Source organism: Cupressus sempervirens, chromosome 2, assembly GCF_028749045.1.
Source record: "Cupressus sempervirens isolate cs-2001-9-10 chromosome 2, ASM2874904v1, whole genome shotgun sequence".
In the NCBI taxonomy this organism is placed as follows: Eukaryota; Viridiplantae; Streptophyta; class Pinopsida; order Cupressales; family Cupressaceae; genus Cupressus; species Cupressus sempervirens.
Genome location: NC_143119.1, coordinates 764,249,144 through 764,273,387, shown reverse-complemented (window position 1 = coordinate 764,273,387; position 24,244 = coordinate 764,249,144). Strand labels below are relative to the sequence as shown.

The following is a 24,244-nucleotide window of genomic DNA, read 5'->3' as shown; positions in this document are numbered from 1 at the left end:
AATATATATGGCTGAAGGTTGAGGATCATGAGGAGATCACATGGCTAGCAGTGTGCTATTTTGCACTAAAAAGCTCTAAATTCTACAAAAAGAGGCATCTAGACAACAAAGATCCTTTTGCATCTCTAAAGAAAGATGTGCTTTCCTTTAATCAAACTGGTAACACAATCCTTTTAGGAGATTTTAATGCTAGGACAACGAGTAAGTAGGCTATTCAGCTGGGCAAACGATCTAACAGAGGATAGTAATCCCTTGTGGCGGAAAGAAGATGATGACAATATCAACAAACAAAGTTCTTAGGATGAAAAAGGTGGTGTCTCACTTTGGGACTGAACTCTTAGGGCTATGCAGCCTCCACAGGTTAGTTGTGTGTAATGGTATGAAGATGTGGCCTAAATCAAACAAAGTTATTTGTAAAACATATAACGGACAAAGTGTGGTAGACTATATGATATGTTTGCAATCAATCATCACCAAAGTATTTGATTTCAGAATTAAACAATGTCCTATAGCGCTAAATTCAGACCATATACCTTTTTGTATTAAATACAGTATGAAGGTCAAAAGATTGAAAAATGATCAAGTCCTAGATGAAAGCATAAAAGGCAATAAAGAGGGCAAGATTCTTATAAACAATGAAAATAAAAAGATATTTTGCACCGCTCTTGGACAATAGATCCAAATGCATCATCACATCACGAATACCAAGGAAAACAATGATAAGAAAAGTAATATCAGCAGCAGCTCGCTAATCCTATTAATTCAGGAAGCACTAAAGGGTTGTAAGAGAACAAAGACAAAGAAGAGCATCTCAAACACCTTTCCGACTAACCCATGGAGTGACGAAGAATGCAAGGCCGCAAAAAATAAATTCAAAGGGAGAAAGGAAAACAAAACAATCATAAGAGAATAAAAACAACTGCTCAAATCCAAAAAAGAAGAATATGTGATTAATCAGTGAAAGGAGCTAATCATGTTAGGAAAGCACAATCCTAAAGAATTTTGGAGGAAGATACAAGCAGCTAGGAAACAGGTTGAAAATAAAATCACGGATTCTCAATGGTTAGAGTATGCAAAATCTCTTTATGAGAGACCGGAGGATGAAGCTTCACTCCTCACAACCAACAATTCAGATGAACTATTCTCTGATGAAGACATTACTCTAGGGATAAGGAAATTAGCGAGTGGAAAAGCTTAGGATATAGATGGGCTGCAGACTGAATTTCTAAAGTGGGTGACAGATTTGTTGACTCCACACATCAGGAGCATTTTTAATATGGTCGCACAAGGCTGCTTTCCCATGGAATGGATCAGCAGTGTTGTCATTCCTCTCCATAAGAGCGAGAATGTCAACAACCCTTTCAACTACCGCACCATCATGGTGAACCTCCTATTAAGCTAACTCTATGGTAGTATGGTAGAGCGGAGAATCAGCGGATGGGCAGAAAAAGAAGGGAAAAGAGCTATGGGACAGGAGGGTTTCAGACCAAAACATTCCACCATTAACCACTGAATTACCTTAAGGTTCCTCATTGAAAAAGTGTGGGATAAACAGGGGGAAGAGGCTTTTTGCTGCTTTGTTGACTTCAAGAAAGCTTTTGACACCGTCCCTAGGGATAAGTTGTGGAATAGGATGGAAGAATTGGAGGTCCCAACAGAATATAGAGCTTCTGTTTATAAACTTTACGAACAGGTTAAAGCGAAAATCAGAACCAAAGTGGGCATGTCAGAATGTTTTGGCAATGATATAGGGTTCAAACAAGGGTGCCTGCTATCTTCTACCTTGTTTGGCCTCTATATTGACAAGTTAGAGGAATGGATAAACAAAGCCAATGGAGAGGGAATTCAGCTGGCTGAATATGTGATCAGATTTGGTATGCTGATGACCTCATTCTCATTGCTAAAACAGCACAAGGGCCGAGGGAACATTTAAAGAACTTAGAAACCTTTTGCATGGAAGGAGGGATGGAGGTCAACACTTCTAAGACCAAGGTTATGGTCTTTTCCTTGAGGAAGAGAAAACAACAATGCACTTTCATATTTAATGACAAAGTGTTAGAAATTGTAGAAGAATACAAGTATCTGGGGATAGATTTCCATTACCGGCTCAGTTGGGAAACATGCAGATCTAAAAGGATACAGGGAGGATGGAAGGCTTTTTATCTTCTTCAAAACAGGTATAGGACAACAGAGTGGGATTGGAAGACTAAGAAAACCCTCTCTGGGTTGCTGGTGATACCAATTATTTTATACGGCAGCGAGGTATGGGGGAGCAGCGTATCAAACCATAAATGGTGACAAATTGAAAGAATTCAAAAACACTTCATCACAACTAATCTCGAAATCAAATCCACAGTTCCATACAAGATTAGTTTAGCAGAGGCGGGCATGTTCCCGGTGGAGGCCTTGACAATTGTTAGATTGTTGAGCTATCTAAAAAAAGTGAGTAAAATTGATGCACAACGCTGGCCTAGTAGGGTAGTTGACGGAGAACTGGCTCGTTGGAAGAAGACATGGAAGAAACAAAATGATAAATGGTTCAACAGGTGGAACATTGTCTACCAAGAGTGCCCGAAAAACAATTCTGAAATAAAAAATGAGTGGCAGGAAAAATCAGATCTGTTATGTGGGCAAACCAGTTGGGTAGAAAAAAAGCCTATTATGTCAAAGAATTTAATCCCACACGCGAACATGACAACAAAGAATATTTAGGAGCCAAGATCAAAGGAAAGGCAAAAATCCTAATCGCTCAATTGAGATTTGGTTCCCATCGTTTGAGATGTGAAACTGGTAGATGGAAGGTCCCTAAGGAAGAGTGGGAGGACAAAATTTGTAGATTTTGCAACGAGGGTGTGGTGGAAACAGAGTGGCACTATCTGAAGGATTGTATAGCATACGAAGACATTCGCAGCCAACACAAAGAAAGGTTAAAAGTAAACAACATAAAAGACCTTTTCGAAGGACCAAGACTCCTCAAGGGGATCATTTTACTTATGTAGATTCACAATAAAAGAGACAGGCTGGAGAAATCACATCAGATTGACTAGGAGTTTTTGTGGGCCCCTTAGGCTTATGGCCTTGTGGACGTCATTAAAAATCTTTCATTTCATTTCATTTTAATCTTATGCTACAAAAGATTGGAAACCAAATTGAGTGGATCAAAACAATGTATGAAGAGGCTGAGGACATACAAATGTTTGTTACAAACCACCGCATGATTCTTTTTAGGAACTACTCAAAATTCTACCTACTCAAAATTCTACAAATATTTGTCATAAACCACCACATGATTCTTTTCAGGAACTACTCAAAATTGGAGCTATTGAAGGTAAATGAACTTGAACTCAACTTAGTAATTTAATTTTTAATATTTGATAATTTCTGATTTTTCATATTTTACTTGTGCAATGTGTATACTTTTCCAAAATATGTATCTAATAGTTGTTTTTTGCTCTAATTTATGTCACAAGTTGCTGAGACCCATTTTGCATCACATATAATCATCTTAAGACGACTTGTGCAAATGAAAGATGCACTTCAAGGTATGGTAGTCAGCCACAATTGGGGTGTATGGAAGCAAAAGAATGCTGAAAACGCAAACAAAATAAAGGATAGGCTATTGGCTGAGTCATGGTGGGAACGTGTGGAATATCTCCTTAAGCTCACCGAGCCCATTATGAGCATGCTTAGGTACACTGACATGGATAGGCCTTGCCTTAGAGAGATCTATGATGGCATAGACTCAATGATTGAGAAGATCAAGCAAGTTATAAATGCGAAGGATGGAACAAAATGACCACTCCATTACATTTGCTTGCCTATGTCTTGAACCCCAAATACTATAGCTCACAATATTGTAATCTACTAGGAAGGTTGCCACCATATAGAGATATGGAAGTGTCTAACGGGTACCAGGCAGCATTTAGAAGAATATTTCCTGATGATGATATGAGAGATGTAATCATGGATGCGTTCATAGAGTTTGTCAATGCTAGAGGTCTAACGAATGATGCTCTTCGTCATCGGTTCAAGAAGGATGCTCATGGTTGGTGGTACCTCCATGGCCAAAAATTCCAAACGTTGCAGCCCCTTGCAATCAAAGTTATATCACAAGTAAGTTTTATTAAAAAAATTAGCTCACTTTATCTTCAAAAGAATCATGACTAGAAAATGAATTTAATTTTTTTATAAGATAGAATTAATTCTTTTTTAATTGCTTACCCTATGTTGGCTTTATAGGTTGCTAGTTCTTTTTCATCAGAAAGAAATTGGAGCACCTGTTCTTTCATCCACTCGATGAAGCGCAATAGGTTGCAATAAAAAAAAAACAGAGATCCTGGTATTTGTGCATAACAACTTGCGCCTTCTTTCACACAAGAGTCAAGAATACAAAGAAGGGGAGACAAAAGAAGTGGGATGTAGGTGATGAGATTGCGGACTTGGATGCTTCCATTGCTCTGCTTACAGTTGATGATTTTAATGACTTTGATGTCAATACTATTGTTGATTCTACTGCTGATCACATTGGCCTTAGTGCAAGTAATACCGAAGAAGAAGATGAATATGAAGAAGATGAAGATTGAACTTGTTGAACAAACCCAAACCCCTTGCCAAAATTTTGTTGAACTTGTGAACCGGTTCTTGAACTTCGAACTTGGAACCGAACTTGAACCGACAACTTAGAGAAATAATTGAAAGAATCTATTATACAAGGCATTTACAATATTTAGGAGTGAACATTAAAATGGAGGTGATCTGACTTAGGAGAGATTATTTTAATAGCCTCCCTTAGTGGTCAACCTATTAATGACTCCAAGCTGCCCCTTGATTTTGACAAACTTCTCTGGAAGTAGGGACTTTGTGAGGAAATCAACAACCTATTTAGTTGTAGGAACAAACTATAAATCCATGAATCCATCTTTGACCAATTGACGTATACAATGAGAATGAATGCCAATATGCTTTGTGCCCTTATGTAAGATTGGATTTTTGGCAAGTTTGAGGACCCCTTTATTGTCGCAAAAGAGGGGTGAAGGGTCTGTCTGATACATATGGATGTCAGAAAGCATCCTGCGAAGCCAAACTATGTCACAACCTGCTTTGACTGTTCTCCTATATTCAACTTCTGTTGAGGAAAGAGATACAATGTGTTGCTTCTTACTAGTCGAAGTAATAACACTTGCACCCAAATTGAAGACATATTCGAAAGTGGAATTTTTCTCATCAATAGAGTCTCCCTAGTTTGAATCTATGTAATCAATGAGCTGGGCATCTTTGGTTCGTTTATAGAGGTTACCAAAATCAAGAGTGCCCTTGACCTAACACAAGATGCACTTTGCTGGAACCTAAGGATTTGAAGTGGGAGCTACTATGAAGCCAAATATGTAACTCACTACGAAGCTAAGATTAGGTCTTGCAGTGGTGAGATAGATCAAATTGCTCACTAGTTGTTTGAATGCAGTTTCATTTTCAACATGAGAACTGGATTTGAGTGATAACTTAAGACCAAATTCCATAGGTGTAGATGTAGGTTTACAATCCCCCATTTTGAATTTGTCCAATAGAGCCCTTGCATAGTTAGATTGAAAGATGAAGATGCAATGTGGCTATTGCCAAACTTCAACACCTAGGCAGAAGTAGAGAAGTCCAAGGTCAATTATGTCAAAAGACTGTAGAGATTCTATTTGATTCCTTGAATCAATGATTAAAAATTGCTAGTGATAATCGAATCATCAACATATATAACCAGATTGGTGACATCATTGCTAGTAATCCGGACATACAAATATAAATAAGGACTTCTTTGGAAACCTTGATTCGTGAGTCACTTATCGATTTTCATGTACCATGCTCGAGGAGCTTGTTTGAGGCCATAGAGTGCTATTACTAGTTTGAGAACTTGGTGTCCTTTACCGACAACCTTGAATCCTGGAGGTTGCATGATGCACATTTCTTCCTATAACTCACCATTCAGGAAAGCACTCTTTATGTCCATTTGATGAACCTTAAAGTCACATTGAGCTGCCATGGCAAGGACTAATCTAATGGTGCTCATCTTTGCAGTGAGAGCAAGAGTCTCTTCATAATCAATTCCTTCCCGTTGAGAGAGGCCTTTTGCAAAAGGATGAGTCTTGTACTTATTTAAGGTACCATTAGTGTTGGTATAAATAGGTATTTACTACTTACACTTTTTTAAAAAATTTTTAGACTGCAGGAATCGGTGCAACACGGCCCCCCTATAAACTGCAGTGCGCCTGGTAAACTTTTTAACGTGACCGGTAGCGCTGGCACGACACGCCCACCGGTACCACGAGGACGGAGGAGACTAGAACCCGTGACCAACCCCTGCAACAGGGAAGATTTAGCCAACCGAGCTAGGGCCCCCGCCCTATTTACTATTTACACTTAAGTTCACTTAGGTTAGTGCATTATTTTATTATTTATTTTTATGAGACACTCAGGAGTTTGCGCACTTTTTTGAGTTGTCAAGTTGACAACACAAAAGTACGCAACTCTAATTATGCACACGATGTTAACAACACTAGAGTTTGCATCATTCACTAAGTTGTGATGTAGACAACACAGTTATTCGCACTGCTAATTTAGCACATGTTGTCTAAAACACTGATTTGCATGTCACACCATTGTAGGCTTATCCCCTTATCATCGTATTTACTTCCGTGCTTAATGGAGGATAACCCATATTTGGTGGACATGTGCCTGGTTGTATGACTTATCATGATGCTGATTCCGAGGCATTCTAGATGCATCTCAAAGGCCTTTATATTCAGGCACTCCTAATGTACTTGTACATTGTATTGAATACTATACAGTTATTCTAATCATACTGTGTTCTAATTTGTGCTTGTGTTTTGAGTTCGTTGGTCTTGGGTGAATTCTACCCTAAGGCAGATTCTTACATGGTATCAGAGCCGAGGGAGATACTTGTCACATAGCCATTGGAGACCTCGTTGCTTCATCTCTCGAAGGGACCCGATTCAAATCCGGAGCATCAGCTGCAATTGGGAGCATCTAGAGCCGAAACAGACCTTGCCATTGCATCCAGAGTGACGATTCGGTGAAGATCAACTATAAATTTGCCTATTTTAGGCCATAGTCGACTGGGAGGCAATTTTTTTTTGCAAATCGGAACTCGAAGGCCCGATTTGCAATCTGGGTATGGTCTTTATTTGATCTGTTAAATTAATTTTTGGATTAGTTTAATTTTCTGCTTTTTCAGAATTATTTTTTTCGATTTAGGCATCTAGGTAGAGAAATTTTTTTGGCGTAGGCACCGGGCAGTCACACCCCGGCCCTGTGCAGTGCAGAATATTCTGCAAGTCTATTTTAATTCGCAGACAGTTTAATATCATTAAGCGGCAATCACATTTCCGACATACAACAACGCACGGCATATTCTCCTCAAATACTGACATATACTTCCACCGACCGACTCCAACACTATCCGGGCTAGCCATAGCCACCGACAGTAATTTTGTTCATAAGTCTGGCATTGTTTTGTTTTAAACTGCCCAACATGTCGAACTCGCATGCATGTGGGACTAAACTACATATTTCCGGTGGGTGAATTGACTTCGACGACTAAAATTCCGGCTTCAAATTCTAGTTTGAACCTGCTGTTGTTTTATCAAAAACCACCACGTTGTCATTATACCTGCACACATGGCGTTCTTCTAGACCCACAAACAACCATAATGTGGACATGTGGACTTCCAACAACATCACCATGCGACCGAAGACTTGCCTCCGTGGCCAAATAATCTTGCGACACGTGGCAGTAGTCCAATTGGTGAAGCCACGTCAGCGAAAAGGACACGTCAGCCAAAAAGGCCACATCAGACCGCTAGTTGTACCTACTGCACCATACAGTCACATGTCGTACAACCGAGTCAGCATACATGGTATTTTTTCGTACAACTCTGCACGAATCCGTATGTGCTGACGTCAGTAGCCATACAGGGTGACGTCATCGCCACATCAACAGGGCTCGCCATTTTCGCTGACGTCAACAAAGTATGGGCCTAAATTTGACGGCTATTTGACCATCATTCTAGGGCAAAATTGAACTACTGTGACAACTGTTTGACCATCAAATTTAAGATAGTGATTTCCTCTCCAGATCCCTCTTCAGATGCAGTTTTGATTTGGCAGCCCGACTTCAAATGGCCATAACTTGGTCATCTGGACTCCAAATCAGGTGCGATTTTTCTTGATTTTGGGTAAAATTTCTTCAACTTTTGAGTGGTGCAGCTATTTTTTGGTTTTGGTGCATGGATTTGTCAGAATAAGTGTTTTTTTGGCATTATGAGTTCTTTTTCAAAGTTAACTCCACATAATTATGCTCTTGGAAAGAAAACATTAAAGAACCATTGATAGAAAAAGGTCTATTGCATTATGTCACTGGTGCAGTGAAGAAACCTCTTGCTGATGCTGATGAAGCTTGGAAAGAAGACTAGGAATCCAAACAAGAGATGGCCCTAGGAACCTTGTTGAAAAATATCTCTGATCCTGTCAAATTTCACATTACGAAGCTTACCGATCCAATAGAGGTTTGGGCTAAACTTGAAGCTTTGTATGGGACAGTAGATGAAGACATGGCTTAAACCATAGAGGATAAACTTCTCAAGTTGGATCCTAGAAATTTCAACATCATCAAGGACTATCTTACCCAAGTAGAAATGTATAGGGCACAACTTAAGGATTGTGGCGAACCCATTAAGGATGGAAAGATGATCAAACGCATCATGACTCATCTTCCACCTGAATATGCTCCTTTTGTTTCTAGCGTTATTACACACAAATTAACAATGAGGAGTGCCTATGTTAAGCCTTCATTCGAGAAATTTTTAGAAATGTTGATCTTAGAACATGACAATCTAGTGGGTATGGGAATTCTCAAGTCTTCCAAGACCAAAGCCTTGGTAGCAAATGAAGGTAATTCAAGTGGTAAAAACTCCAACAAGAAGCAGAAACAGTGGAAGGCTAAGCCACAAGATGACACACAACAATCCTCCTCAAAACAACAATCTTCCTCAAATCAATCTTCTTCCGCTCAACATTCTTCTTCACAACAAGGAAAGTCTTCTTCTAAAAATAATCAAAAGGGGAACAATTCCAACAAAAAGGAGAAGAAAACTTGTTCCTATTGCAAGAGGAATTGTCATGATGAACATGAGTGCAAAGATAAGCAAATTGATGAATTGGTCAACATTATGAGGAAACACAAAATTGATGTACCAAATGCATATAAGGATAAGGGATCTTCATCCACTTCAAAGGGAAAGGGACAAGCTTTAGTTGCAAGTACAAAAAATGCGGAGGAATGGGTTCTTGATTCAGGAGCAACACATCATATGAGTGCTTCAAGGGAGCAGTTTTCCTCTTTGCAGCCATCAAATGTACCTTACACCTATGTGGGCAATGATACTCAAGTGGAAGTAGAAGGTAAAGGGAATGTTGAGTTAGAAAATGGCATCTTCAAGGATGTACTTCATGTTCCTAACCTGAGCACCAACCTTCTCTCCATCTATCAAATAACTCACTATGGATGTGGCAACAAAGTAAAGTTCCTCCCCGACATAGTTGTGGTGAAAAATCTCAAAGATGATTCTATGGCGGCGGTTGGTAAGGCAAATCATGAGACAAGACTTTATTCTTTCTCACATTTTGTGCCTAAGTCCACTTCTCTTGCCTTGTTGACTCATTCAAACACACAAAGTAAACTATGGCACGAGAGATTTGGACATCTTAATTATTGCTACCTTTAGCAACTCAGCAGCAAGGAAATGGTAATTGGTCTAACTCAAGTGAAGTTTTTAGAGGGTGTATGTCTAGGTTGTGAAGCAGGCAAGCATCTTGAAGAGAAATATGACAAGGGGAAGTCTTGGAAGGTAACTGCTGTTCTAGAATTGGTTCATAGTGATGTAGCTGGCCCATTTCCATTACCATCATTTGGTAAGGCCCACTATGTTCTCACATTTATTGATGACTTTTCAAGGTACACTTGGGTCTTTTACCTAGCTCATAAGAGTGAAGTATTTGATAATTTTTATCACCTTCAAAGCCCAAGTTGAGAAAAAATCAGGGAAAGCCATCAAGATCCTACGAACAAATAATGGCAGAGAATATGTCAACTTCAGACTTATAGACTTTTGCACACATGAGGGTATAGATCTTCAACATTCAGTTGCATACATGCCATAGCAGAACGATGTAGCTGAAAGAAATAATAGAACCCTTAAGGAAATGACCACTTGTTTGCTTCAACACAAGTCTCTAAATCAAGTGTTTTGGGCAAAAGCCATGTGTTGTGCCAACTACATCCAAAATAGAAGTCCACATAAGGCCTTAGATGGAATAACACCTTTTGAGGCATGGTGTGGCAGAAAACCAAGTGTCAAGCACTTCAAAGTATTTGGTTGTCCAACAAGGATACCTCCACAAAAGTGAAAGGCATTAGAACCACAAAGCAAACCATGCATATTTGTTGGATATCCTGACCATCTCAAGGCATACAAACTAATGGATCTAGAGACGCATGTGTGATGAACCTCCTTATAGCAATATCGTGAGAATGCTCGAAATAACAGAATACAAAGTGATAGCAGAACTCAGAATGAATCTACTGATCGCAGGCCACTTCGAGGGGGTAACCTCCTTTGAGCAAGCTCAATACAATAAATTCGTCCGTGCCCATCAAGGGCCTCAACCTATTCTTATATACTGAGTACGATCTAGAAAAGTAATACTACCTATGCATGTGGGATAATAAAATATACTCACGGGACGACTTACAAAGCATATGCGTCCAACAACACTACTCTAACAAAATAAACAGAAGGAACACACAGGTTCCTAACATCCCCTCTCCCTTAGAAAAAAGCTTTGTCCTCAAAGCTTAAGGTGTGGAAATTGTTGTTGAATCTGAAGAAGGGGTTCCCAGGTAGCATCCTCTGGTTGCATGCCATGCCACTGAATCAAGACCTCAGAGATGGAGCGAGAGCGAAGCTGGCGAGTGCGCTGGTCAATGATTGCCACCGGCTCCAGGATAATGGATCCTTCCGTATCCATTTCAGGGAGAGTAGTTTGTGCTCTGACAGTGGTACCCAGAACTTTCTTTAGACAAGAAACATGAAAGACTGGATGAATGCGGGAAGAAGGAGGAAGTTCCAGTTTATAAGCAACTGAACCAATCTTCTGCAGAACCTTATAAGGCCCATAAAATTTTGGGGCCAGCTTATGACGCCCTTTCAGCTTTAGGGAGGATTGTTTGTATGGCTGTAGACGAAGAAAAACCATATCCCCAACTTGAAATGAGCGCTCAGAACGGTGTTGATCTGCTTGCTGTTTCATCCGATTACGGGCCATGTGAAGATTATCCTGTAAGGTACGAAGAATCTGATCCCTGCTGCGGAGAACTATGTCAACTGCCTGGACTGGTGAGCTGTTGGGAGTGTAGGGAAGGAGCACTGGAGGTGCCTGACCATAGACTGCTTCATATGGAGTCATTTTAGAGGCAGTGTGGTAAGAGGTATTGTACCACCATTCAGCTAAAGGGAGCCACTTGGCCCACTGATGTTGCTGTTCGGAAGTGAAGCAACGAAGATAAGTTTCCAAGCATTTATTGACAATTTCAGTTTGACCATCAGTTTGTGGGTGATAGCCCGAACTCATCTTCAGTGTGGTGCCAGTTTTCTGAAACAGTTCAGTCCAAAAATGACTGGTAAAAGTTGCATCACGATCAGAGACAATGGAAGAAGGGAGTCCATGAAGACGAAATATCTGGTCCATGAAGATTTGTGCAACAGAGGAGGCAGTATAGGGGTGGCTGAGGGCACAAAAATGACTATATTTCGAGAGACGATCAACCACAACCAAGATCACTGTCTTGCCACCGGATTTAGGAAGCCCTTCAATGAAATCCATAGAAATATCAGTCCAAATCCGTGTAGGGATGGGCAATGGTTCGAGCAAGCCAGGAAGGAGGGTCGTTTCACCCTTGTGGCGTTGGCAAGTATCACATTCAGCCACCATCTGTTGAATCGTCTGTTTCATCCCTTTCCAAAAGAAGTTTCTCCTTGCTCGCTCATAAGTTTTGAGGAAGCCTGAGTGCCCTGCTGAAGGAGAAGCATGGAGTTCATAAAAAATAGCCTGATGTAGAGCTGGGTTCTGAGGAAGCACTAGCCGACCCTTGTATCGAAGAGAAGCACCATCCCAAGAGTAATGTGGTATAGCAGAAGGATTATTGGCTAGCTGGTGAATGATTTGAGATAAAGAAGAGTCACTGTCATAGCCCTGCTGAACAGACGCTAACCAATTGGGAATGGGCATAGAAATAGTGGAAAGGGAAGCTTGATTATCAAATGTGCGAGAAAGAGCATCTGCCACAATATTCTCCTTACCCTTCTTGTAGGTGATCTCATAATCATACCCCATGAGTTTGCTGACCCATTTCTGTTGTGTAGGAGAGGATACCCGTTGTTCCAGGAAGTATTTCAGACTTTGGTGATCGGTTCTGATGCAAAAATGACTCCCTAAGAGGTATGGCCGCCACTTCTATACAGCATGCAAAATAGCCATCATTTCTTTTTCATAAGTAGAGAGGGCTAGATTCTTACCAGAGAGGGCTTTGCTAGTGAACGCAATAGGATGGTCATCTTGCAGGAGAACAACACCCAATCCATTGCCGCAAGCATCACTCTCAATAGTGAAGGGTTTGGAAAAATCTGGCATCGCGAGAACAGGTGTACTGCACATAGCCTGTTTCAGTTGTTCAAATGCAATCTCAGCAACAGGGGTCCAGGAGAAGGCATCCTTTTTTAACAGAGCTGTCAATGGTGCTGCAATTTTCCCGTAATCTTTGACAAACTTGCGGTAGTAGCCAGTCAACCCCAAAAAACCCCGAAGGCTCTTGAGAGTTCTAGGATGCGGCCAAGTTTTCATGGCATCTATTTTTGTAGGATCCACCCGCACTCCATGGTGTGCAACAATATGCCCGAGATACTCCACTTCCTCCTGGCCAAACACACATTTAGATAGTTTTGCACAGAGTTGATGATCAGAGAGAAGTTGCAAGACAAGCTCCAGATGATGGAGATGCTCAGCCCAAGTTTTGCTATATATGAGGATATCATCAAAGAAGACCAGAATGAATTTCCGGAGGTATGGTCGAAATATGTTATTCATCACTGCCTGAAATGTTGAAGGAGCATTCGTGAGGCCAAAGGGCATGACTAAAAATTCATAGTGACCATCATGTGTGCGGAAGGCAGTTTTAGGTATATCCTTCTCATGAACCCGAATTTGATGATACCCAGAACGAAGATCTAACTTGGAGAAAAAATGAGCCCCATGAAGTTCATCAAGAAGTTCATCAACAACTGGAATGGGAAACTTGTCCTTTATAGTGAGATGATTAAGTGCTCGGAAATCAATGCAGAGTCGCCATGACCCATCTTTTTTGCGAACAAGCAGAACTGGAGAAGAAAAGGAACTGGTACTAGGGCGAATAATACCTTGCTTCAGTAAGTCACGGACAAGTATCTCGATTTCGGTCTTCTGATGAAATGGGTAGCGGTAGGGCCTGATGTTGGGCGGAACACTGCCAGGAAGGAGCTGAATACGGTGGTCCTCTGGACGAGAAGGAGGTAATCCCACAGGTTCAGCAAATACACCAGAATACTTGTCCAAAATGTGTTGGAGATCGGCAGGAGTGCTAGAGACTGCTGATGGCTGCATCTGAATGGAATGGAGCTGAGCGATGACACCATGTGAATTCTTCTTAAGAAGTTTTTCCATACGGTGTGAACTGATGATGCTGAGAGACCCTGGTTGTAAGCCTTTCAAAGTGTGTTGGTGCCCCTCGGCTGAAAACTGCATCCAAAGTTCAGCAAAATCCCAGAGAATGGGGCCAAGAGTGCGTAACCATTGGGCACCCAAAACCACATCACAGCCACCTAAGGGTAAGGCAAACATGTCAGAGCGCATGTTATAATCTCCAATAGAGAGACGCACATTGCGACATTTCCCTTTACAAGGTAAAGTGCCCCCATTGGCAATCATGACTTCAAAGCTAGAGCAGGGATGGATAAAGCAATCAGCCTGTTTGGCTATTCGTGGATCAATGAAGTTATGAGTGCTACCAGAATCAGTGAGTATAGTAAGAGGGATCTTCTTGAAGAAACCCTGGACCCGCATGGTTTGTGGAGTAGTGACTCCTGCCAAAGCATGGACAGATATCTCTGGTGGAGCTTCTGGTGAAGGAGGTTCAGGCTGGTGAGGCTCAACCTCATCATCCACTGTTTCCTGAGCATCTACATATTCTTCCAGTTCCGGTGGAGAATCCACATCCAAGAGATAGAGCTTTTGCTGAACACATCTATGGCCCCGAGACCATTTCTCATCACAATTATAACAAAGCCCTTTGTCTCGCCTGACTCGCATCTCTGTTTCAGACAAGTGCTTGATCGGAGTAGTTCTGGGAGCTGGTATGACTGGAGGGTTGTGAGAACCTGTATTTCTGAATGGAACAAAATTAGATCTGGAGCGTTGTAGAGCACTAATCTTGTCTTCCGCTAACTTAGCCAACCCAAGGGCTTCCATCATTGTAGTAGGTCAAAACATTTTGACTTCTGAGCGATGTGCATCCTTCAGACCACTGACAAAACAACTACGGAAGAATTCATCAGACAAGCCCTCTGTGTGATTAGCTAATTTTTCAAACTCTGTCTGGTATTCTCTTACAGTGCCTGTTTGACGCAGTTTAGTGAGTGCTCCTGTGAAATCATCAAAGGAACTAGGGCCAAAGCGCTCCAAAATGAGGGTGCACAATTCTCTCCACGTTGGGCCTACATTAGCCTTGATGTACCAACGGAACCATTGAAGAGCTTCATGTTCCAAATGAAAAGATGCAAGGGGGACTTTGTGGTTATCCAAAGTATTATGCAAGCTGAAATACTGCTCTGCCCTATAGATCCATCCAGTCGGATCAGAACCATCGAAGCGTGGAAAATCAAGCTTTGGTCCACGGAAATTGCCAGAAGAGGACCCAGTATCTCCTGAATGGTTTCGGCTCATGGCTGACTGCTGAAAGTTAAGACCCAGAATTTTGTCATCCAGATCTTGAAGTTTGGTTTTGAGGGATGCCATTTCTTCTTCCATGATTTTTGCTCCTGTACGCGTAACAACCATAAAGCAAGGCTTTTTTTATTTTTTATTTTTTATTTTTTATTTTTTATGGAATGGGTAGAAGATGAGAAACAAAAACTTTTTTAGTTACGGCAAACTTGGATTTGGGTAAAACTCAGATAGGAAATGGGTGTTCGACGGGTGGTGGGAGACTATCTGGGGACAAGGGAAACAGAAAAATGAGGGTTTCAAGGGTAGGGAGGCGAAATGAGGCGAACAGTCCAAGAGGGATAAGGGAGCAAAATGAGGAATTGAATCTTGTGGCTCAGTTTGGTGGCGATTGGATGAGAGGTGAAAAAGATAGGGCAAACCCTAAAATTAGATAAATGAGGGATTTAGGGCTTTGATATGTAAAATTTGGGGTTGGGTCGCCAAGGAAGGAAGTATGCGAAATGATATTGCAGACGTTCTGCGGAAGTATGAGCAGAAACAGAAAGCAAACAAGGAAGCTACGACTAAAAAACAGAAAAATTTTTACTCTTTTTTTTTTTTGAACAGTCGACTTAGAAAAATTCACTCACAGACAGAACAACTGAAAAGAGTTATTGCAATAACAAGAGATATTAGAAGTGAGAGGAACCTGAAGGCCACGACAGAAAAAAAATTTGATGTAATTTCCACCCAGCGAGCCCAAGAGAGTGCTCTGATACCAGATGTGATGAACCTCCTTATAGCAATATCGTGAGAATGCTCGAAATAACAGAATACAAAGTGATAGCAGAACTCAGAATGAATCTACTGATCGCAGGCCACTTCGAGGGGGTAACCTCCTTTGAGCAAGCTCAATACAATAAATTCGTCCGTGCCCATCAAGGGCCTCAACCTATTCTTATATACTGAGTACGATCTAGAAAAGTAATACTACCTATGCATGTGGGATAATAAAATATACTCACGGGACGACTTACAAAGCATATGCGTCCAACAACACTACTCTAACAAAATAAACAGAAGGAACACACAGGTTCCTAACAGCATGAAATCTTTTATGAGAGGAGTGTTCACTTTGAAGAAACATGTCCAAGCCTGGCTTCTTCAACTCCTCCTTCTTCCTCCTTTGTGGACAGTGATCATAGTAATGACAATGACTCGGAAGATGAGATTCCTCCAACTTTGACTCACAGGACACCACCTTCGCAGGGTCAACAAACAGTTGAGGACATTCCTTCTTCTTCCACTAAACCTCGTTGGGCACAACAAACTCTTGATGCAGCAGGTTCATTGGTGGGGAATCCTTTAGACACTCGGAGGACTAGGTCATAACACAAGTCATTTCCACATGCATGTATAGCCATTGCTTCAGATCCACAGTCTTTTAAGGAAGCATCGGGATTCTAGAATGGGACAAGGTTATGGAGGAAGAATATAACTCCTTGATGAAAACCAACACTTGGCACTTAGTGCCCCTTCCTAAGGGAAGTAAGGTGGTTCGATGTAAGTGGATCTATCAAACGAAATTTGCAAGGGATGGAAGTGTTGATAAACATAAGGCTAGACTAGTTGCCAAAAGTTTCTCATGAGTTCTAGGTATTGACTATACAGGGACTTTTGCACTAGTTGCTAAGATGAACTCCATTTGCCTGACACTAGCAATTGCTGTAGCTCATGGATGGGTTGTACACCAGATGGATGTTAAGAGCGCTTTTTTGAATGGTGATCTTCATGAGAAAATTTATATGGAGCAACCACAGGGGTTCGTATAGGATTCTACTATGGTTTGTAGATTGAAGAAGTCTATTTATGGTCTTAAGCAGGCTCCTCGGGCTTGGTATGCCAAAGTGGATTCCTTCCTCCTCTCAGTAGGTTTCACCAGAGGTCACTTTGATTTGAATGTCTACATTCTTCAGAAGGATGACTCTCACTTGATCCTAGTGCTTTATGTAGATGACTTGATCATTACAGGGAGCACTTCATCCATCATTGCCAGTGTCAAGGCCTCTCTACAGGACAGATTTGCCATGACAGACTTGGGTTTGCTACATTACTTCCTTGGCATTGAGATCACACAGTCTTCAACAGGGATATCACTTTCACAACCCAAGTATGCTTTTGACTTGCTTTCTCCGTTTCACATGAGCGACTATAAGCCTGCTCCTACTCCTTTTTTATCAGGTGTCAAGCTAGAGACTAAGTGCACCGCTCCACTTGTTGATGCTACATTATATAGATAGTTAGTTGGGAGCCTTATCTACTTGACACACGCACACGCCCTGATATTGCAATTGGTATGGTTTCACTCTTTATGCAAGAACCTCATGAGCTTCATTGGAAGGCTGCCAAAAGCATTTTGCACTACATTGAGGGTACACATACACATGGGATACATTATGAAGTAGGTACAAGACTTCAGCTGGTTGGATACACAAACTCAGACTATGCAGGAGACTTAGATTCTCGTAAGTCCACTTCAGGGTACATATTTCACCTTGGTTTTGGCCCTATTTGTTGGCAAAGTAAGAAGCAAAATAATGTTGCTCTTTCTCCCATAGAGGCTGAGTATTGAGGAGTTGTCAATGCAGCTACAGAGGCTCTTTGGTTACAACACATCCTGGAGGAGTTTGGATTTGATCTACCTATGACTACAATTATTCATTGTGACAATCAGAGTGCCATTGAAATCTCTAAGCATCCCGTTTAGCATCAGAGGACAAAGCACATTGAGGTTCATATGCACTATATCAGAGAGCTTATACATGCGCAAATCATTGCACTACAGTATTATCCTATAGTAGAGTAGGTTGCTGATATCTTCACTAAACCCTTCACCGAGGTCAAGTACATTCATTTGCAAGATCTCTTGGGGGTGCGGGATGTTGCAGAACGAGGAGTCCCTTGACTTCTCTCTTCTTCTTCTTTTGGGAGGGATTTTTTCCTCATTTGAGGTCTTCTTTTCTCATCTTCTTTATTGTACTCATCTCACTTTTTGGAGGAGGGTTTTTCCCATGAGGTTTTCCCTCTTTCTCCGCTTTATGAGAGATTGCATTGCATCATTCTATAGCATTGCTTTTGTACATGGGTACCTAACATGGCCTTGTAGCTGGGACCCATTATGCATTAGTGAGCTTAAGTGCATTCCCCTAAGTTGCATTGAAGGGGGGAGTGTTCGTGTAAATAGGTATTTACTATTTACACTTTACTTAAGTTTACTTAGGTTAGTGCATTATTTTATTATTTTGCATTATTTTATTAATTTTAATGAGACACTTAGGAGTTTGCGCACTTTTTTGAGTTGTCATGTTGACAACACAGAAGTACGCAACTCTAATTATGCACATGGTGTCTACAACACTGGAGTTTGCATCATTCATTGAGTTGTCATGTAGACAACACAGTTATTCGCACTCCTAATTTAGCACATGTTGTCTACAACACTGGTTTGCATTTCACACCGTTGTAGGCTTATCTTCTCATCATCGCACTTACTTCCGTGCTTAATGGAGGATAACCCATATCTGGTGGACATATGCCTGGTTGTATGACTTATCATGATGTTGATTTCGAGGCATTCTAGATGCATCTCAGAGGCTTTTATATTCAGGCACTCTTAGTGTACATTGTATTGAATACTATACAGTTATTCTGATCATACTCTGGTCTAATTTGTGCTTGTGTTTTGAGTTCCTTGGTCTTGGGTGAATTCTGCCCTAAGGCAGATTCTTAGAATTAGCTTTGTTTGATTTTGTAAAACCATTTACAACTGATGGGTTTCTTTTTAAGGAAAGATTTGAGAGAACACAAGTGTTCTTTTTCAACAAGCTAAGATGCTCAGTCCGCATAGCTTCTTCCCACTCAGGTATCCCTTTTGCCTCGTGTATGTTTGAGGTTCACACACACTGTGAATATTGGGCACGAGAGCAAAATTTATAGGGTCAAAAGGTTTTCTCTTCTTGAGAGCAATTTTACCCCTGATGAGTTCATCATCACGAAGATCAACAATCCTCTTAGCCCACTAGTTAGAACAAAGAGTAGAAGCAATGACATCAAAAGTAGGAGGTGCAATGGGATCATCATCATCACCATCGAATAAAAGATTAGAGGAATCTTGAGCAAAATCAGGTGGTGTGTCTCTTTGTGTTTTGGTGAGCCTGTTGGAGGCAAAATTGGTGGAGAGGCAGGAACATGAACAATTGAAGTCTTCTCATGCAAGATGGATATTGAAGTTTTGAGCTTGGAGACATTGATTCTTTAAATTCGTAATTAGAGGACAAAGCTGAAATGACCCTTTTTCTTCATCAAAGACCACATTACAATTGAAGATGAGATGATTAGTTTTGATGCCAACAAGGTGTTAGGTTTTGTGATTACCACAGTGGCTAATTAGCACGAGTGTTTGGTTCTTGGCATCTAACTTGGTGTATTTAGTATTAGGGATTCAGACAAATGCAATGGAGCCAAAAACTTTGAGATGAGTATTTTTGGATTATAACCTGGCCAAGCCTCTATTGGAATCTAGTTCTTGACAACCACTATAGGAGAGTGATTGAGAAGATAGATGATATCATGGATAGCTTCAGCCCAAAATTTCTTTAGAACTTGCTTGTGTTCAAGCATTGATCGGGCCATCTTGGTGATCATGTGGTTTTGATGCTCAACGATATTGTTTTGTTCAAGGACCGCAAAAATGAGAGAAGGTAGAGGAAGAAATCTCTCCCACATTGTCAGTTCTAAGAGCAATAATATGTTGTCTGGACTCTTTTTCTACAAATGTTTTGAACTTTTGAAATACAACAAACACCTCTGGTTTTTGATGAAGGAAATACACCCACATTTTAAATTTGAAATCATCGACAAAAAGTAAAAATTACTTGAATCCAATAACAAAGAGAGTAGCCAATAGGTCCACAAGCATCAATATTTATCAATTGTAATACCTTAGAAGTAGTCCAGGAGTCGCCATCTAACAAAGGAGTGTGATGTTGCTTTCTATCCTAACATGCTTTGTAAGCTCTAAAAGGTTTTGGGTCTGAATTGTAGGCAATCCAATGACAAGATCTTCTCAAACAAGCTGAGAAAGATGGTGCACATTCAAGTGCATATGTCATTGATGGCAAAGTGTACTAATAGAGGAGCAATGGGCTTCTATAGCAAGCTCTTGAGATTCCCTAGAGTGAACAAATCTGAAAATATTGTGATGTTCAACACCAATGACAAGTGTGGACTGAGTGTACTGATCAATGATATTGCATTGATGTAAATTGAAGGTCACATCAAGCCAAGGAGAATGTCTCAGAATTTGACTGATAGAGAGAAGTTGAGTTCCATGCCTGGAACATAGTATACATCAAGGAAAATAATTTTCCTTCCTCTAGACTTAATCTAGATATTTCTTTTGTCGCCAATGATGTACTCTTCTCTTAAAAAATAACTGAATACGAGAATGGCTATAAATTTGTGAACCACTTTCAACATTAGTGAAGTCGCGGGAGGCACTTGAATCAATATACCAGGGAGAGGATTTTACATGAATGACAGGGCTTTAGCCATGAAGGTGTAAAAGGCAGATCATCAGGCTCAGTGTGTTCCACAACATGCACTTGAGGTTGTGAACTAGATTACTTGGCTCAAGAAGCCTAGCGTTCTCAAGACTCCAACTTCATATGGCCAAACTTGTGACAATAGTTGCACTGAATATATTTCGTCTTCATGCCTTTTGATGTCTGAGCAGAAGGAGTTTGTTGCAAAGGCTAAGAGAATCGATAGTTGCTTGTGGATTTAGCTTGGAAGGCTTGAGTGGTAGAAGATGAGTTGGTAACATTCCCAAATTGCTGTTTTTGGGGATTTTGTTGTACAAGCATTATAAAAAGATCAAAAAACAAAATATTAGAATGAGTGGAAGCATTGTTGAGAGTTTCAACAAAGTTCTTATTGGAAGATGGGAGACTCCTCATGGTGATCACCACCATGTCTTCTTCTTCCACTTTATGTCTAGTGGCTTCCAACTGATAATGAATGTCCTTGATTTTTTGAGATGCTCGTGTAGGGATACTTGATCATCGATCATGATCAAGAAGAGCACTTTCTTTAGAAAGAACGAATGGCTTTTGTCTGAGGTTTCATCCAAGCTTTCAGATGGCTACAAATTTCTGAAGTTGTTTTACCAAAAGGAACTTGTGGGAGCTGATCATTAGTGACAAAAAGTTTGATGAGCACGATAGCTTCTTGATTCTGCTCATCAATTTTATTCTTCTCTTTGCCTGCTTCCTGGGGATGTTTAATCGTGGTCGTGCCCAACACAATTTTGTCAAAACACTTGTACTAAAAAAGTCTCATTATATGTCGTTTTCATGTATTATAGTTTTCCCAATTGAATTCTTGTTTGCTTTCCATCAAAATGTTGTTCAAAGATGCCATTGCTTGCTTTACAAGGTATGGAAAACAAGAAGACTAGATGGTTGAATATGCAAATTTGAATGTCTAGATTATAGAGGCAGATACATGCACATGTTTCAATGGAAGAATGCTGACACAAAATTCGAGGCATGTAAATTGAGATGCGAGAGCCAAGACCCCCCAAAAATTCTATAGACAACCAAGTTGAGGTCTTGAAAAACCTAAGAATCAGTGAATGAAATAAAATTACGATTGACATGAAAGTTAAGGCACAAAAATGAGACACCCAAAAAGAGGCAACCCAATTGAGGTTTTGAAAAACTCAGCAAGAATCTAAAATCAGATTTTGAATCCAGCATAAAACTAAGACTTCCTGGAAAAAAACCCTTGCTATCTGCAAAAAAATCCTCAAAAATAGTAGGATACCATAGAGAATCCAAATATCTTGAAGGAGATCATGTGAGAACAGGAGGATACCACAATAATGGTAAAAAGTCACCAAGAAGTGGTCGTTTTGGACATAGTTGAGCCAATGCATGGTTGTCGTATGCAGTAATGGCCATTGTTTTGCGGATAAACAGCAAAGACGCTACCAAAAAAAAAAGATATTTTCTTCATAGGTTTGAAGAAAACAAGTGCTAAAGACATATTTTGACCCTAGAGCAACGAGCCAACAACAAAAGAAAACCTTTGATGGATGCTAAACACCGAGCCGTTGTGAAGCAAATAAGAGGTCGTGTTTTTCATTCTTGCTTGAAGAATGACAAATTGTTTGGGAAAAATGAACCAGTAGTTGTAGAAGAAACAACTTGCAGGTTGCATAGAGACGAGCTGTGGTGGTAAAAGGCAAAGGTTGGGCTGCTTGAGTTTGCAAAAAAATTTCAGTTTGTGGACAGGTTGCAAAAAGAACTTCGAAGTTAAATTTCATTTTTTTTTTTTAAATAGATAATTTCATATGAAAAATGTTAACCTTGTCATGATACCATATTACAAGAGGTAATTGGTAAATAATAGGATAATCTATTTAGTAAGAACAAATTTTCTTGTAGAGATTACAAATGATATATTTTTGAAAAGAAACATAGAATTAATAGAAATAATCTCTTATATAAGATATTACAATATCTAGGAGTTATCATTAAAATAGAAATAATCTTAGGAGATATCATTCTAATAGAGGCCACAATAAGGAACTTGCTTTCCTCTATGTCAAATTTTCAACATAAATACTGACACCAATACTAGATAACATTGAGAGTCTAGCATGGGCCAGTGGCAACCACCAATAAGAGATAGCAACTACTTTTGGTTGGCCGATCACAGTTAGAGGCGGTGATCACACTATTCAAGCTATTCTAGATATCAACACTAAATTCTAGCTTAGATGTATATATTAGATGTCTACAATGGAAATCCCAGAGTGAACACATGGAAATCCACCATTAGATGTCACTTTTTGGGATTTGAACTTGTGTCTCCACAATAAGAATCCAATGTTCTTACTTATTGAGCAATAATGTAAATGAGAAGTGGAAAAATAGTTGAAATAAAATAAAGAATGCCACATCAATAAGTGCAAGGATATTCCCTTCCATGATCAATTTCCCCCTCATTTAACAATAACTTGAGATTTGATCTTATAGAGTATCTACCTTTATAAGAAAAAAATGGATTAAAATAATGGAACAATCCCATTGACAGGATCAATCACAAAATCTGGTGGATTTGATAAATTCTCCAATAGTAAAAAAAACTCTACAAACATGATTCGACAACAAATGCGTAGTAGTAAAAAGCGAAATATAACTTCATCTGGTGACTCTCAATTTCTTTTATATGATTTGTTTCAATGTTTATTATTGTGATGGAGGCAGAATAATTTTTTTTGGTTTGTACATTTTGCTCGGAGCATCTTTTTTTAATCATTGGAGTTCCTTTTAATTATCCTCTTCCTATAGTTACTGGAATAGTAACACACAGTGGTCATCTGTGGACATTAATATATCTCTCATTTTTAGTATGGTATGTGAAAATACAAGATTGTAGCTGGCATAAGATAGCAGATCGAATGGTAAGTGATATAGCTTAGTTTGTAAAATACATTCCTAGTGCATTATTTTCACTTGATACAGATTGGTTGATTTGCCATGTTATATGATCTTTGTAAAATAAGAACACGGGCATAAACAATGTTATCTTGATTGATGCTTTGAGTTTCCTACTTTCTTAGAAAAGTGGGTTCAATAATGGTGTTGGAAGGGTCTTGGAAACATCTGTTGTGTGGGTGTTATTCTGATGAATCTCATAGCCATTTCTTGTCTTAAGAATGTCTTCAGGCAAGTGATCTATGCTAATTGCGTATGGAACCCCTGAAGGAGTCCTCAAGTAGCGTTAAAGCATATAGAGCAACTCTTCTAGATGTTTGACAAATATGATGTAGCATTACTTGTCACATTTAAGATTTGACTTATATGTGTGCTTAATTTCTCATTTCTTATCAATTGGTGCATTATGCTTTTGGGCCACTAATTATATTATATTCCCACCTTCCCACTATAATGTTACTATATTCATTATTGTTGATACGCTTAATCTGTATTTTTTAATGCACATTTTGCACCTTAGAAATGGATTTGTACTGTGTTGGTTTTCAGAAGTTCCCTTTATAAGTGGGAACTTTGTGATACGCCTTTATTTCTTGCCATGC

At 39.9% G+C, this 24,244-nt stretch overlaps 1 protein-coding gene across 2 annotated transcripts in view; it reads left to right on the top strand.

Moving 5' to 3' along the window:
• LOC149575691 (DNA topoisomerase, type IA, core) overlaps window positions 1-24,244 on the top strand; it is a 273,230-nt gene that overhangs the window by 8,856 nt on the left and 240,130 nt on the right. The window lies entirely within an intron of this gene.